A 14,944-nucleotide genomic window follows, 5' to 3' on the forward strand; every position below is an offset into this window, starting at 1 on the left:
CCTGTTAATAGGGTTCTTCTGGTAGTTTTTCCTGACTCTTGTTGAGGGTTAAGAACAGTTATTAACAATTATTCAAATGAACAACAATAACCTGAAGCATGACCATACATATCTTTAACTAACACGACAGGCCACTAAAAACTAATGAATCAACAATTTCAAAACCACCATTGTGAAAAAGATAATGACAAAAAAAGAGTTAACTGGAAACATCCCCCCCTCCCCACGATGCAGCAGGAACATGGTACGGTCCAATTAGCAAACATATTTAAGCAGGTCTGACACAGCTGAGCCTCCTTTTGCTGATCAGCCAGGGAACACAGCTACAACCCACAGAACTGGTGAGTCAAAGAAAACTGATTCAAATAAAAAATGTAATGTCAAATTTCTGCTAATAAAATTGACTATCTTATATGAAACCAGTATCTGTGTGAAGTTATTTTGTTTGTGCATTTCTAAGTGTTGTGCTTAAAAAAAACAAGAGTTGCCTCCATGCTGTTTCATTGTGGCTGTAGAAGCAGCCGTCAGCTAAACACAGATCGTACACATACAAAATCTAACTTTTAATTTGTGGACATGTCAAGGCTTTCAGACTTTTGACTGTGGCATCCTTATAAAATAAGATGTGTCCGTGTGAAATGATTTGTGTGTAACCATAAAAGCACAGTTTGATGGATGTATGTTCATAGAATATTGGGATAAGAAAACAAGCCCTAAATTTATTAACTGTTGTGGAGCTTTAAATTATTTAGCGTAAAACATTTCTCAGGGCTTTGGTTGTTTGTGTGTGAATGTTTTATTGTGAATAATATATTTCATGTGTGTGCTGAAGGGTTAATCTATTGGTGTGGAGTATTTGTTCTCTTGAGCTTGTCTGTTTCACTGTAAAGCACACGGCGTGTACCTCTGTATGAAATGTACTTTATAAATGAAATAGTTTCACATCCTATGGTCTTCATCAGGTGTATCAATGTTATTTTTACAAGGCCACATCACTTGGTCTTCAATTGTGGGGACGTGTAATATAATATGTTAGGTTTTAAAATTCATTAATTATTATCTTAAAACCTGCAGTTACCCTGTTTATACATATGTATTCTGTATGGGGGGCTGTAAAGTTATTCTATTGGTGTTGAGTATTTAAATCGATTGATTGTTGTTTTGCATGTTTTACTGTAAAGCATGTGGAGTCTGCCTCTGTATGAAATTTACTGGTCTTCATCAGGTGTATCAATGTTTAAAGTATTTGTATAAAAGTAAATATCTGACAGAGATAGCAGTATGGCCAGTAATGGTCAAATGTCAATGATAGCTGGATGATCAGTAGTAAATGTGGGCAGGCATATTGTGTGATAAGCAAAATGTCTGCAATAATAGTCCACCACGATCCTGCTCTCTCTAAAAGTTTCTTCTCTCTTGTCCATCAGTGTCTTCGTCAGTGTCTTTCAACAGCACCAGTTCGTTTCCAGGATCTAAACTGGGCGCAGTGTCAGTCTGACAACAACTTTTATCACGCCTCTTCATGGTTTGATGCTTTCCAACAATGTGTCACTGTTAGTTTGTGTGAGTGAAAGCTTCAGTGTGAATAATGTACTGCATTTAATGTGTGCTCTAAGTTTATTGTATTGGTCTGGAGTATTTTCTGTTTAACTGTAAAGCACATGGAGTCTGCCTCTGTATGAAATGTGCTATATAAATTGATTTATATCCAACTGTCTTCATCAGGTGTTTGTCTAATTGTTACAGAATGAAAGTAATTAATTTGTATTTTTTCTCCTAGGATTTTAACACCAATGATTGAAGGCTCCAGAAAAGCTTCTAAATGGATCTTGAGGTGAGAATTTATAATTTTTTGAAAGAGTAAACTTTGAACCTCACTGATAAAAGTTGGTCATACACTGCGGGGGGTTTATTGTGGCCCGTACTGCCAAACTGATGGAGCGTGACTTTTTTGCATCTTTGCTAGTAGTTGAAATATTTGTGGTGGTTATTAGAAGTTGGAAATTTAAACTTCTGACCTCGGCTACTGAGTTGACATCCACCAGAGCAACAACACACATATTGTGAGACATAAATGAGGCCTTCCAGTTCCCACTGGCTTTGTTTCATCATTTTTTAACAAATTAAGTAATAACTGTAGTTGCTTACAAATGAAAGCTTTGTCGGTGGGTTAACGGTTAGACCATCAGGCGTGTTGCAATTCGAGTTATTGTGACATCACTTCTGGGGGCGTGGCCTTGAAGTCAAAACATGTCAAACCCCAGATCGGTCAGCAGAAAATTTGCTGAAGAGCCTGAACTACTCAGAGAACCTATTGAGACACAACATGGAGGGACTGTTATACCCTCACATGTTTCATCAGGATCTTAAATGAGCTCACTGTCATTTGTCGTCGAGCCCAGTCAGCATTTGTTGAGACCGTCATGTGATTGCATTCAAAGCCTGTTGTGTTTTTACAGACCTGCAACGTGATGATGCAAATAAAGATGTGATCCAAACAGTTCCTGGTGACTGAAATGTTTTCATCAGTGATCTCTCCTCACCGACACTAGTCCTGGTTCGGCTTTGAGAGGAAACCTACTCGTGAACATTTTGTCACTGGATTGATCAAAGTGACAAACTAAATGATGTATTGATCAAAACTTTGTAGTGCTCACGTACACCACATGGTGGCAGCATTTTATAAAGAAAAGGGTGGGCATTGGTTCCTGACTAAAGAAACATCAGTTATTCTTGATGTCAGTTTGATTTGTTTTCATTTGGGCCGAGGTATAAAACTTCACGTGTAGCACTTGTGGTTCTATATTGTCATCCTCTCTGTTAATATACAGGGTTCTCGTTTTCAGTATTGTAGCAACGCTCTCCCTTCTCCTCCCTCACCATTCATACGCCTTTGTATGGGTTCTCATCAAATTACTGTAAGCCGATCCCAACCTTTCCTGTTTTCCATCCAGTCCTGAAGAACTGGTTTCATCGCTGCTAATGTTAAATCAACAGGCTCATTAAACACAACTGACCGGCTTAGAAAACAAGATGGCAATCAAACCATTTTCTCCTGGTATGTCAACCTACTTTTCTTTTACATGCTAGCTGAATGAATGACTGAATGAATTATTTCTTTTTGGGGCATTTTAGACAAAACAAAAAGATTTAAGTGCATATTTCTGTCCAAAAGGAGAAGGAATAAAGTGAGAACTTAACTGACAAAGGATGTAAACTAAGAAATTTGTCATTCTCTACATGTGTACACGGTTGGTCTCAGAAATCCACTCGGAACGAGTCCAATCAGACTCAAATGTGAGCAACTGTCCTTAAAGAGTTTATGGAAATTGGGAGTTTTTAAGTTGAAGCGCTCAACCTTTTTTTCACGCAGACGATTGGCAAATCTGAAAGCCTCATTATGGCACCAGTCGATTATGAAGTAAATTAAGGTGCAGTCGCAGAATGTCATGAGCACTGGGAAATTTCCTTGGGCTCTTTCTTCTTGTTTCAATATAAGTGGTCTGATTGGTCCCACTCCATCCCCTCAAGCCACAATCAACTGCTTGTGAGCTTTTTCAGGTCTGTGTGCCACGATTGTGTGAATCTGATGAAGTGAAACCTGAGTCAAAGCATTAGACCTTAACCCATGACCAGACTAACAAGTTGGGGGGGGCCCTGAAGGTTTTGTTGACACTGTTGCTAACCCCTCCCCACACAAACCAACAAACACTCCCACACTGGACTTGACCCCGTGAGATGGCTTTATTTTAAATTACCAATATACAATGTATGAGCACAATAGAAATTCCAAAACCAACATTTTGATACAAGATTAAAACAATACAGGGCACTCTGTGGATAATGTACTTGAGTGGTGCAAATTTCTACCTAAATTTTAAATAAATCAATTTACAAATAACCAGTTTAACTGAGTCTCGAGGGGAATCTGGTCCCCAGGGTGAGAAATCCAGTCATCTACAGCCCGAAGTTACTATTCTTCATAAGCCCTGAGAATGTTAGATTATAAGACTATAGCCTCTGTCAATGACAAGTAATGAAACAAAGAATATTTAAAATATAAAGTATGTACACACAGGAGATCCATCACTGTCTGTTAGGGGCCCACAGGGTCTCAGTCAGTGTCTGACAACAGCACCAGTTTATTTCCAGGATCTAACCTGGGAACAGTGTTGTGAGTCTGACTAACTTTGCGTCTCATGGTTTGACCACTTCTAATAACATGCTACTGGACCTGGTGAGGTGTGGATGACGGAGGGATGTAGAACCACAGGAATAGTTTCTGATGAACACGCTGTCACCTTGTAAGAACGTTTTCTGTTTGCGTCACGGGTGTTTTTCTGTTAGATTTGATTTCCCTTCTGTCACGAGCTCGTCAAGTCGGAGCCGAGTCTCTGTGACATCCTCAGCTCTGCAGTCGACAGGATGCTCGTCACATGGGGTTTGATGTGATAACCGAGCGGGTATCTTGACAACCTGGTTTGCACTTTATCACCTTTCATTATTGTCATTCCCTCCATGAAGGTCTGAGCCTCCCTCTCTGTCAGTAGTTAGACGATTGGGTGCAACGGTGCTGACCTCACATTTCACAAAACATTCTGACTCGTCAACAACTATAATTTGGCATTTGGGAAATAGGCTCAGTTGTCTGATACCAACAGTTTGGTTGGACAGTTTGTAGCCTGTGATGTGGTCGTCTTTGCTCCAGCTGAATCCTGGACGACTCCACTCATGGGTGTGATGGTGCAGGAGGTTATGACTTGTGATGTTTTTGTCTTTTTCCACATCCTGATTGATTCCTAATCACCACACATGAGATCCAGCAGGTCGCTCTTGACGTGTTGTGTGGATTTGTAGTAACTTGAATATTCTATCGGTGTGAGTGTAGCATCTCTTGAGTGCATTTCTAATTCTCGCTTGTCTCCCAACAGCTTTTCTACCTGTTGCAGAACATGCATTCAAGCTTTGCACAGTGTAGTATCGCCCCCTAGTGGAACTCTTTATTAGTGCCTTTATTCTATGCAAGGCACACAAATGCAGTATTTACTCAAAGTTGACACTATTCAATTCCCATTATAATTTTCATCATTAATGCAATTGTTACTATTACCAACCATTATCATTGCTACTATTATTAGTTGGTTCTATCATTAATATCAATATCTTTAAAGTTCCATTGTGTAAGCTCTAGATAAATGGGATCTATTGGCAGAAATTGAATATAAAATAATCCTAGTGACGTTTTCACTAGTGTTTCAACTAAACGGTACGAATTGTTTTCTTCAACGTAGAATTGGCCCTTTTATATTTAAATACTTTATATTTACATCAGGAGCAGGACCTCTCTACGGAGGCCGCCATGTTTTTTTTACAGTAGCCCAAACTAAACACCTTTTTGAGTTTTTATGACAACTCAAGGCTGCCACAGGTTCTCTTTCATGTTTGGGAGGGTGAGGGGTATTCAGCTGCAACATGCAACTTCACCACTAGATGTCACTCAATTCTACACACTGAACCTTTAAGTATCATTTTTGTTTTCATCACAAGATCCTGTTCATGCTTAAATACGATTGGAGACTCTGGTCCTTTTCTCTCCTCTCCCCCTTTCCAAAATACTTCTCTCTTTCGCCCCACATTTTTTTCCTCTCACCCAAAGGGTCAAGGCAGATGTTTGCCCACACGGAGTCGGAGGATTCTCCCAGTTAAGTGCGTTGTTTTGTTTTTTCTCTCTCCACCATCTCAAAGTGTTTGCTCGCTGTGGGTTTCTCTGTTATTAGGTCTCAACCTTAAAGCACCTTGAGATGTTTGTTTTGATTTGGCGCTATACAAATGAAATCCCAGATACGATACAGATGTAGGCTACTCCATACAATGATACAGCACTTCTTACCTTCTTGTGGCCTGGACAAAATGGATGTGAGCCTAAAGTGATCCACTTGTAAAATAGCAAATGTGGCCCAAACATCCTTAAACAAATGTGAGCCTTTTTGTTGGCAAACATGTGGTGCTCTAGACAAGGTGTAATCTGGACGGAACCTAAAGTGGCCCATGGTGAATATGGCCCAAATTGCATAAAACAAATTCGGGCCCCCCCTTTGGTTGACATGAAGTATTGCTATGGCTTAGTTATGGCCCAGATGAAAAAGGAGCAGGCCGCCCAAGTGCCATCATTCCGTGTGGTGTGGGGGCCGGGTGTGGGATGTACGCCAAATCTGGGCAGAAACAATTTTGTTATGTGGGATGAAGTTGAATTAAATCACAAGCATTATTGACAGAGGCATGTATAACAGCATCAGCAGGTCAGAGTTTTTATAAGTTAACAGGCTTTAATGGCGTGGTTACAACACAGTTACTGGCCCCTGGCGTTTCAGAATAAAATTATTTTTCAGTGGTTGAAAGAGCTCGACCAAATGAGACCATGCTCATTTATTTTCTCTGTGCAGAGGAATTGATGCGTCTGCTCCTACAGAATCAATCTGGTCTGAAAAAACAATACATTTTCTTTTCTTTATCACTCTCTGCCCTTGAGATGCTCTTTCTCATAAAATTGGCTCACTTGCTGCGTGTGTGTGTGTAAACCATTACCGAGCGCACTACGTCTGATGGCTGGGAATTGATTTGAATAAAGACTCGGCTTCGGAGAGAGAGAAGGGGGGCCAGAGTAAATATAAGGAGGTGCCGGTTATTTACAAACACAAAAAAATAGGGGGCGGAATAAGCGTGGCCAAGGAGAGAGGGCAGCCTGAGCCTGCTTTGCATGCATGGGGGCTTGTGTGGGAGAGGGGAGTTGACAGGGCGACGCAGTGCTGCCTCCAGCTCTCAGACAACAGCTGCTCAGAAAGAGGAGACGTCCTGAGGGTGCTGCGACATGTCTCGCTCTCTCTCTCTCCATCTCACTTCACCTGTCTGCCTCTTCCTTTCTCACACACACACACACACACACACACACACACACACACACCTTTCTCAATGATGCACACACACTGGGGCAAGTGTGTTGTGAGATTCATAAGAAATTGGCAGGCTGCCTGCGCTCAAACAAAACACTCCACAATAAACCATGAGGCTGAATTTCTGATGGAATCTCTTGTTTGTTCTTGTTATTCAGAAAGATGTTTATAAAGAGTAATTACCTGCAGTTTAATGGAAATGAAATCGTCTCCCTCCGCTGCTGTCCAAGCTGCTGATGAGACGTTTGAGCAGACGAGCGTTTGTCTTGACTTCGAAAACAAGACTTTTCAAAATTTGCATCAGTGTAATTTGGTTAATTTTCTGTGTTTTGATCTATTTTATTCTGCAAAGAATAGAAAACCAATTTATGCTGAGTAATTTTATTCAGGACCACACACACACACACACACACCACACTAACACTGAAGATTGTTTGATGTGACAGCTCCTGTTTTTATGAAAGTTTTCTCCCCCATTAAAGAGAGAATCGCTTCAAAGTTCTTCGTCTCACATGAAAACTTGAGAGATCATTTAATCACCAACTAATCCAAATGAGTGCATGACAAATTAATGAATAGTCGCCCTGCATCGATAAAGCAGACTGTACATTAATATAAATGGAGCTGAAATGAGACCGAAAAGCCACTTTTTGTTTTGAGTATAGTTTTAATTACTTTCATCAATTTGGAGGTGAAAACATCCAGAAAGGACGATCGGGGGGGCTGAGGATTGAGTGAGAAATAATCCTGTCATGAGGGACACTCGCTGAAAATACCTTCTGTCTGAGGCTAAAAGACAAAATGTATAGAAAATGTATTTTTGTTTAAATTTAGCATCGAACGGTGAGGAGGAATTTCAACGCTTAATTAAACTTATTAGTCTGTCTCATGCAGTACATCAGGAAAGTCGTTTCATTTCTCTTTTTTTCCAGTTTGCTCATGTATTGATGGCATAAAAAGGGACAAAGAACTGTACCTTTAGCTTGTTGCCCTTGGTTTGTCAATAGAGAAAAGCAGAAGGGATTGCAGAGGCATGGACGGGGCAGGGTTTGATCTCCAGACAGAGAGCAATCAATTTTCAGAGTACAAGCGGTTCAGACGCGGACAAAGACGATGCTAGGTTACACTACGAGACAGTATGCTTGTCGGAAAACGTTTTTAAGTGAAGTTGGGAATCATTAGTTATTAAAATCAAGATCAGGAAGACTTATTCAACCTGTTATTTTCAAGTGATGTAGAAATAGTAATATTCTTTCCTGTGTCAACTTCCTCCAGAGTCTCTGTGGGATCCCTCATCTTTCCCAGGGGCCAGATGGACGATGTAATCCCTCCAGTGTGTCCTTGGTCTGTTCTGGGGTGTCGTCCCAGTTGGTCATGCCTCAGGACGTCTCCGAACCGAGGAGTGTGGCCTTTTCAACCACGCCTGTTGGCTCCTCGCACAGCGAAAGGAGCGGTGATTCAGCGTCGAGGTTTTTCAGAATCACTGAAGCTCAGTTTAACAGGCAGACACCAGCCAGCCGGCGGAGAAACCTCATTACAGCCGCTCCTACCTGCGATCTCATTCTCTCTGTCACTATTCAACGAGGACGTGAACCAGGGCCGACGGTTCAATTGAGAGTTTTACTCTTTGGGCTCGGCTCCTGACTTTCCCCACCGCATTGTGATGCAAAGCCTCGCCGGCCAGTGGCCCTAACCGACCATCAATCTCACAGCCCCCTCCGTTGCTCCACAGTACGCCGCCGCTCTGTGTGGCAGCTGCTCCCTCCTCGAGGAGAATGAGAAATCTACGCCCCAAACCTCCCAAATCCCCAACACTCCACTTCCCATTTCAGTGAAGCCAACAGGAGAAAATCCTCCTCCAAAAGTAGAAATGCCTCCACAGATGTCAAATGCCCCCCCCCACCCCCGAGGTACATTTACATGTAATTTGCTCAGTGTATTAAGTTAACTATTAAGACAGATAGAGTTGAACTGACTGTTCAGTGTTCCCCACTTTCCTTTAGTTGAGTTAATTAATCTTGATAACTGATAAACGGTAGCACTGTAAGAAGGGTCAGAGTTTGAATTCCGATTTGCCCGGGGTCTTTCTGTGTGGTCGTTGCAAAGCTCTCGTGACCCTTGACATCCAATATTGAATCTGTTCATGAGTCCAAATTTCCTCGAGGCATTACTGAATGTCACGGGACCAAAAACGTGTTTTGTGAAGCCACCTTGACCTTTAACCTTCCTCCAGCCCAATCATTTCAATGAAACCATAAGCCTGAGTAAACATTTGGGCTGAATTTGAAGAAATTACCTCAAGGCATTCTTGCAATTTCATGTTCACAAAAATAGGACAGATGATGGACAGACGACCATAAAACGTCGTCAGCTCGACATCCTAAAACTCATGTGATTAACCAAGGTATAATTATCTCTATAGTGACATTGAGCCAGAGTGAGTGTTTTAATTTGACCTAATTAAAACTTTCTATTGCAGTATTCCTACTTGTTCAGACTAAACAAATCAGACGCATCACCTTATGGGACGCTATGTCGTCTGAAACATTGTCTGTCTGAAGGTCGGTGTCGCTGTTAAGCAGACTTCTCGTAACCAGTGTCCTCCAGTCACGCTCGGGGCTTTTTAGTGAAGTCTTATTTATCTAAATACCAAATGCAGAAAATGTTTAATGTAGCTTAAGTGGCTGAAAATGGAGTTTCCAGAGATTTATTGGCGAGGGAATAATGATATTGAAAAGGTCTTATGTGGGGAAACTGATGGTCCATTAGGAACCTTGCAGTTGTAGATGTTATGGATTCAGGGCCACGACTGTGACCTTACATGTAATCAAAGTCTATCACCGAAGAGTTTACGACCTCTAGGCTGTGAATGCCAACACATTAACTTTGCCTCGACGTTAATTTAGGACTTGGATGCTTTAACCTATTTATCCTCATAGACCAACCGGCGGTCTCATTAGAAATCCAAATGATCAGCCCAGACTTTGTGCAAGTCTACTGAACTTAAATGTCAAAGCAAGTCATCAACCCAGTGATTGATGCAAAATAAGCCCCACAAAATAACAAGGAAATAAACATAAAATAATGACAACGCATCAAATTTTCCACCCGAAGTGATGGTACAGCTAAAATAAAATGGCATATTGGATTTCACTGAGCAGATACAGTACGTGATATGCATGGATTTTTTTTTTTAATGAAAAAGCAAGGACAGCCGTCCAAGCCTGAAGATGGAATGTTGAGTAGATGTGGGGCGTCACAGAGGTGGTCGACTGTACACTGCAGATGAATATGTGATTATGTCTCCCTGACTTATTTTAAAAGAGACCACAGCTTTTTGTCCGTCAGGTTGTTTTTAAAAATACATCAGTCTTCCTCTGGTCTGATGTGAGCCCCCCCCCCAAAAAAATTGCATCTGAAGTAAAAATAAAACCACAGATGAAAATAAAAGACTAGAAATTTCTCAAACCATATTGTTTTCTAAAAGAGCTTTGAACCACCCTGCATGAACATTTATGATCAAGGACGTGCACAAATATTCTGGAGGAAAAGAACAAAACAATTAAACAGTAAAAGTTGTGAGAAAAATTCTGGAAAATTGCAAAAACAAAACAGGAAAATATGGTATTTTTAATTTCCCCAAAAAGTGATTAGGAAAAACACTAGAAAAACTGAGGAGAAAATTCCTACAATCTCGGAAAAATCCCCCCCAAATTTCAGAAAATGCTGTCACTTTTATTGTTGGTAAAACCTGAAGGACAATTTACTCATGAGAATATGCATCTATTTATCCTCCGGGACACGAGACCTTGACTTGACAAGACTGGATCATGCAAACGGCTCTGGATCATGGTTCCATGTTTAATAAACATCACCATCACCACTCAGGCCAAACACAGAACTGTTTACTGCAGCGTAAACAAACAGGGACTCTGGGATCCGTGGATCAGGAGTCAGAATTTCTGTTAACTGTGGCACCAAGGTCAGAATCCTGACAGGTGATTGTTGTTGATGAGCTTTAACTTAAACCGTTGTTTCCTCCACCACTTTCTCACACAGATGTAATCAAAGTGTTTTTCATGACGTTTGCTGTCAGTCAGTCCTCAGGAGATGAATCTTAATGATGCTGGTTGAACCTCTGAAGTTTGTTTTCTTTTTACCCAGAGCTGCGTCATGGTCCAAGTGGCAGATTTAATACGTTCAGCAATAAATATTTTTGTTGCAGATTTTTAAAGCCATTTTTATTCGACTGTTACTGTGAAAATACGTTGTCGTACACGTTTGCAAAAGGTGATTCATTTCCCTTAATCCATTTCATTACAATTTGATTTACAAACATAAAAGGCCATCGTAAAAAATAAACATAATTAATTGTATTATCAGTGTAACATCCCATTGCTCTTCTTAAACACACACACACCGTGTTGTCTCGGTTTGAGCACCACTGCTCTTTGTATCTGACCACACAAAGTAAACAACACACTCGTGTACGCCGACTTAAAAAATGCACCGGCATGAGCCAAGGTCGGCGCCGTGTTAGTAATCACTCCCCAGACATATCTGTCTGTAAATTGTGGTTCTACAGGAATATAGAAGCAAAAAGGATGCTGCGTTTCAGACATGAGGCAAAATATGCCAAGTTGGGGTTATTTTTAAAAACTCTCAAACAAAAGCTACAGCAAAAACATTACTGTACATTATTATTATTAAGAACAAAGTACTACAAATATCCTAAATCATCGCTGTAATTTATTCAGCGCTGGTTTAAGCGGATGTGACCTGAAGTTAACGTCGTCTTTCTTCATCCTGATCGATTCCAACACGTGCGTCTCCCCGAGGCCTCGAGAGGAAGCTTCAAACGAGGTTCTACCGTTGAGGGAGTTTTACCCCGACTCGTTCTCGCCTTCCTGTTCCTCCCGGTTTTTTTTTGTTGCACGTCGACGAGGGATCGTTCCGCAGGGATGGCAGCTTTGTAGTTTGAAAGGGTCTGTGAATGATATTCAAATCAAATGAGAAATAATCAGTATATTTTTATCCTCTTACTTTTCTCAACTTTTCCTGGCTTTAGACGCTGTAAAAGTAAAACCTGTCGTGAAGTCGAGAAACTCTGTGAAAGAGCTTTGGTTTTTGGTTTAAATAAAAGGATGATAAACAGGTCTTTACTCTGGTTATTTCTTGGGGCCTTGAAAATAGATGTGTGCCCGGTTAATACGCGGTCTGTGGAGAACAGATGCTGCTTTGTATTCTCACCTGGAAGAAATTCTTGGACCGGCTACAGACAGTGAAATTGGTTCAGCTAAAAGATGCTGACTCGCTGAGAAGAGTTGAGAAGAATCTCCTTTTCTCTCCCGGCACAGCGGCGTGGTCCCGCTGCGTCCCAGCATCTTTCTTCGTGACCCCGAGTCTCCTCCATTTTCCTTCCATTTGCTCTCCTGTCCTTTGAAGACGGCTTGACAGTCAGTTCTAAGAAGGACGGGCTCCTCAAGCAGTTATATTATGTGACCTGCAGCTCAGTCTCTTCCCAGGTCTCCGCTTCACACTCTAGCACCTGTTGTGTTGAGATGAGGGCCTGAGTCACGCTGTGCCGGGGCGTGGCACCGATCAGCCGATGCTCACCTGCTGCGTTAAAGTCAAGGTCAGAGGATGCGAAGCCTGTGGCCCAATTTGCTGGGATCAGGGTGAGGCTGTGAATTGTTATCGCACTGACACCAGCTTGTATTGGTTATTTCACCCTCCGCTGCGGACTACAGGGATTTAGTGTTGTTTCTCAGTGATTCTCCTGCAGGGTGACCATCAATCAAACTTGACAGAAAGTGTCATATCCGTGAAAACAATTTTACTCCCCAGCAGCAGCAACGAGACGCTCCCTTCATAAATTCTCCTTCGGAATATGGTTTCAGCGTCCTGGCCGTCAGTTGGCTCACATTCCTGCACAGCACGTTCTTGTGAAAGCAGCTCGCCGGGCTCCCAATATTTGCCGAAACTTAATCAGACTTAACTTGATCAAAGTGTATTTGTCCTTGAAACTCAAAGCATGTTTCCAGCTGCAATGATGCTTGAGATTTACCTTTTTCATTACTGTGAACCCATCCCCGTCTTGGAAAGCTTGATACTTTGCATCTACTTTTAATTTCTTGATAGTTGCCATGATGGGCGGTTGTTATACCTAAAGGTCAATCATGGAGTCATCATTTTGAAATGGCAATGAATTATAAAACATGCCATTCCTAATATAATCGATCATCAATTTCCTTTATGGAGGATCAATAAAGGTAAAACTCTTTATGTAGCTTGTTTAAAACCCAGTTGATGGGGCACGTGATCTTCATGGCAGGAGTAATGCTCGGCAATTACACATGACAGCTATGTGTGTTTTTTTGTTCACCCTGACCGTTAACAGGCTCGAGTGTGACTCAGGCAGCAAATTCCAAATGTCAAAGCCCAAGAGAAAACTAACGAGCCCGACCTGAACCCAACAGTGTGATGTTTTCCCAGAAAAAAAATCAAGTAGATAGCCGAGCAGACATCATTTCAAAGTCTGGCTTGTGTCAGGTATCCAAACTCTGTTTAAGGCATACGACTAGAGCGCACCACCCTGAAGGTCGTTGGTCTGCTATCTTATTTTATTATATTTCCTATTTTATCCACACCTGAGGTCTCCCACCCAGAGAGCTATTTAAGTCTATCTATGTCTGAGATGTGTATAATGTTACACACTTTAAACTTAACAACACTCCTAAAACCATCATCTCTGGTCACCTCAGTGTGTACATGCAAACTATGGGATGCAGAAAACACGAGGAATCGGGTCGGTGACCTTCGCTGTCATTGCTGTCTGACATCTGTCGGGTTCTTGCCGCAAATACAGATTTTAATTGTTTATCAGGGTCATTATCATTGAGTCACAGACTGTGACGCTGGCAGTAGATCCATAATAAAGTAGCAGTTGGGTAATCAATCACACTGAGTCGGGCAGCAACACTTGACTCGTGACATCTAAACTCCAAAAGCGCGACAGCCCCATAAACACATCTCTGCCTCTTTGAAGCTTTTCCAAATTAGTTTCAAGAAGAAGCTTCAAGGAGAAAATTTGCAGTGATCTTCAAATCACAGCTCTCTTTCATATGGCATCGCATCTGGCTGATCTGATTCAGGCTCCAGGTTTATAGATGCAAATACAAACTTTGGAAAACTGTCACACTCCTCACATCCCCACTCCTCCCAGAAAAGAAAGTTTACAGAATAGTTTTATTCCCAGAAAGTTTTATACATATAAATATTACCACATTGATCATTCACACAAGAAAACAGAATTATAAAACTTGAATAATTTTTTTAAATTTACATTTATTTATCAAGAAATGCACTAAGTACCTGTTTACAATTCAGGCCACATTTTCACCTGCATGTATCAGAGTCCTGCTCTATAATAAGCAGAATAAGAAATAGAATATTTACTTTTAGATGTTTTATCTGATTATTTACTCCACCACTCTGTTGTCCCAACCATCATTTAATGTGATTCATATTGTGGTGCAACATTGCGCCGATTAAATATATTGATTTTAATTCAGAGTTGCACTGAATGTAACAATTCATTAGTTGAGTGCCATTGCACATGTGATGCTCTGTCAGATCACATTGTAGAATGTTACATCCGAACAGATGGAACATTATCAACATGGGAAGAAGAGGGTGTCTGTTTGTGTCCGTATAAGCACATCCACAAACTCTGCAATCATTCATTATTCATTCGGCAGTTCACTCCTGCAGGGTGTTGGACAAAGATTGGACAAACTATCCCATAATGCAACGTGTGGTGAGCAGTTGTTTGTCACATAAAAGATGTTTGTTTCTATCTAAAGAGTCCAAATGGTCTGAGACTTGTGGATTCATCAGAGGTCGTTTGTGCGTCTGTCAACCAATCAAGTTGCTGTTTACAAAAGGTGGTCAGTGTATTATTTTCATAAATAGTGTGTTAATTCTTGAGCTGG

General features: G+C 41.1%; 1 long non-coding RNA gene across 2 annotated transcripts; it reads left to right on the top strand.

The window, feature by feature from the left end:
- The first annotated feature begins 297 nt into the window (after nucleotides 1–297).
- LOC118125439 lies at nucleotides 298–11,326 on the top strand. 2 transcript variants are annotated; one of them, XR_004698848.2, is made up of 5 exons: nucleotides 298–341; nucleotides 1,428–1,563; nucleotides 1,781–1,834; nucleotides 5,657–5,706; nucleotides 8,226–11,326. It is a non-coding gene; the product is annotated as an uncharacterized LOC118125439 (long non-coding RNA). The 2 variants fall into 2 exon arrangements; XR_004698847.2 differs by lacking the exon at nucleotides 5,657–5,706.
- Nucleotides 11,327–14,944: the final 3,618 nt, after the last annotated feature.

Source organism: Hippoglossus stenolepis, chromosome 18 (genome assembly GCF_022539355.2).
Source record: "Hippoglossus stenolepis isolate QCI-W04-F060 chromosome 18, HSTE1.2, whole genome shotgun sequence".
Lineage (NCBI taxonomy): Eukaryota > Metazoa > Chordata > Actinopteri > Pleuronectiformes > Pleuronectidae > Hippoglossus > Hippoglossus stenolepis.